Source organism: Ranitomeya imitator, chromosome 6, assembly GCF_032444005.1.
Source record: "Ranitomeya imitator isolate aRanImi1 chromosome 6, aRanImi1.pri, whole genome shotgun sequence".
Classification (NCBI taxonomy): domain Eukaryota; kingdom Metazoa; phylum Chordata; class Amphibia; order Anura; family Dendrobatidae; genus Ranitomeya; species Ranitomeya imitator.
Window position 1 is genome coordinate 162,767,501 of NC_091287.1, and position 3,355 is coordinate 162,770,855.

A 3,355-nucleotide genomic window follows, 5' to 3' on the forward strand; every position below is an offset into this window, starting at 1 on the left:
CTGTCCCATTTTGCACGGACTACCAAAAGTGCACAAGAAGGAAGCTATTCCTCCTTTGAGACCAATTGTCTCAGGAATAGGCTCAGCCAATGAACATCTTTGTGAGTGGGTGGACTCGCTTTTGCAGCCTCTTGTGGGTAGAATCCCAGGCTATATTAAAGATTCAAAGGAAGTTTTGGGTTTATTTGCAGATAAAAAATGGACAGCTGAATCTACATGGCTCTGCTGTGATGTGGTTTCGTTATACACATGTATTCCCCACAGTGTAGCCATGCAAGGTCTCAAATTCCATCTTGATAATTTCAGCAATTATTCCATAGATTTGAAACAATATATTTTGCAAGTTACCTTTTTTCTCATGACACATAACTTTTTTACTTTTGATTCTCGTTATTATTTGCAGCGATCTGGAGTGGCCATGGGTGCCAAATTTTCACCTTCTTTGGCTAACCTTGTCATGGCTTTTTGGGAACATAATTATATATTTTCAGCTTCTAATCCTTTTCGTTCACAGATTGGTTGGTATGGCAGATACATCGACGATTTACTTATTATTTGGATCGCTGAGGTATCTGCCATACCTGACTTCATTAGTTACATCAATTCAAATGGGTATAATTTACGTTTCACATATAGACATGATCAGAAACAGATACATTTTTTGGATTTGAGTTTGACTGGTGATGCTGATCAGATGATAGAGACTAGAACCCATCACAAATTTCTCAGTGGCAACACCATACTCCATGCTGATAGTAATCACCCTGTGCACACCATCCAATCTATCCCCGTTGGGGAATTTACAAGAATTAAACGAAACTGCAGTAATAAGAACATTTTAAAAAATGAAATAAACATAGCTTCTGGTAAACTAAAAAGCCGCAATTATCCATATTGGATGCTGAACAGGGCAGAGAAAATTGTTGCACGAAAAGATCGTGATGATTTAATTATACCTAAAACATCAATTTCTTCTGCACCTATTTCTGCCAAAACAAATAGTAAGCCATATATCTGTATTCAGTTTAGTTCTCAGTTTAACCAAATAAAAAATATAGTTAATAAATTTTTACCAATTTTGTATGAAGACAGCAGTTTGGCCAAAATTTTAGATACAGGAATTAATGTAATATCAAGAAAAGCCCTCACTGTTGGGAATAGGGTTTCACCAAGTATGTTTTGTTCCAGTATAAATAAGAATAAAACCTGGTTAAATTATACGGGTTTCTATAAATGTGGCAGCAATAGGTGCAAGACGTGCGATCATGCATAAGTCACAAAGACATTTGATGATTCTAGTGCTTCCAAGCACTTTAATATAAAGGGGTATATTAATTGCAATACTGTTTCAGTAGTATATAAAATTGACTGTACAATTTGTAACTTATCTTATGTTGGCTGTACCTCTCGCAAGTTGAAGACTCGGATCAGTGAACATTTACACGATATAGGGAAGTCTGGTGAGTCTGTTCGTTCAGTGTCGGCAGCCTCCAGGCATTTCATTATTCAGCATTCAGGTAGCACTAAAAGTTTCCGTGCTTATGGAATAGAACGAGTTAACAAACCATTGCAGGGAGGGGATTCCAGACGCTGTCTACTGATGCGTGAGGCATTTTGGATTTATCACCTGAGCACTCGCTTCCCTGCTGGTCTCAACAAACGCAATGAATTGATGTATCATTACTAGTGTCCCTGTCATGAGCATGTGAAACTAACGTGTGTTTTTCTTATGTGTTTAACCCTTGTCAGGCTGCATAATTTTACAACCTTAACAGGCTGCATAGGTACAATTGTACCTTCACATATACCTCCACTGTGGGAAGACTTTACTTGGTTTCAGAAACTAAAGTTCATTCAGCTACAAATGTTATGCTGATATCTATTGTTCAGTGTTGTTACTGGTCACTTATGTTGCTGTCAATTAAGTTAATTCAAACTGGGAGTGGCTTCTACTTGTCTTCCTGCCTCCCTCCTCTCATTAGCCATTTTGCTGTTCATCTCATTGCTGTGAGCACACATTTCTAGGCTTGTGAAGTCTTCAATTTCTTGGAAACGAAGGTAGGAAAGTCTCACAGCATCTAACAGCCAGTTATACCTTTATTCTCATTATGTGGGGACAGAACAGTCAAATTGTCTTTCAGCCTGGACTTGGCTTACATATATTTTGTATGAAACTTATCACTATAGGTATAATTTTTATACGAAAAATGGATAATAATTAGTATCTACATATTGTTTTACGATGTTTCATCTAGCAAGTCATCATGAGTGATAGTAATGCTGGATCTAGTTTCCGCCATAATCCAAGAAAACGTGTTTGCAGGTTAGTATAATTTTGTGAAAAGCCAATAATGTAGTATTTCGGAAAATTATTTATTTTACATTTTTTCATATTTACAGATTTACGTCTGACGAAATAATGCGAATGCTAGAAGAATCTGATTCTGAGCATGAGGATGAACCATATGTTCCATCTGATGATGAAAACTATGTACCACAAGTGGATGTTACTGAAGAAGATTCAGACATTGAACAAGAAATGGTCATAGAGCATGAAAATGAATACGAATCAGACGAAAGTGTTGAGGATGATTCTGTGCCTCAAAGTGCAGGCGACATTTGGACTGCTAAGGATGAAACTCAATGGTGCAGTAATCCACTGCCAAATGCACAAACAAAATCTCGTAATGTCCTACGACAAAGAGGTGGCCCTGCAGCAATCAGCAACCTATATACAGCAAAAGAGCTATTCAAGTCCATCATGACTCCCGAGATGTGTGACATCATATTACGGGAAACGAATCGAAAGGCCAAGAGAGTTTGTGATGCTTACAACAACGAACTGGTACAACGTTTTCCTGATTCTTCCAAACGGCCACCACAAAAAACATTCAAGCAATTTACTGAAACTGAACTTCATGCATTTTTGGGCATACTGATTGCTGCTGGTGTGCACAGAGCCAACAAAGAGAATCTGGAGGAAATGTGGAATGTTGCTGCTCTGCCTCTTATACGTGCAGCCATGTCTCGTGACCGCTTCAAGATGATACTCAGATTTATCAGGTTTGACAACGAAAATACACGTGCAGAACGTGTGCAAACAGATAAAGCTGCACCAATACGGGACATCTGGACAATGCTGAACAGTAATCTGGAGAGAGCCTACAAGCCATATCATTGTATCACCGTCGACGAGCAATTATTTCCATTTAGAGGTCATACTAAATTTACCCAGTATATACCTTCAAAACCAGCTAAATATGGCATAAAGATTTTCTGGGCTTGTGACTCATCAAATGCCTACCCTTTACAAGGTCAGCTCTACACTGGGAAACCAACTGATGGTCCTCGACAA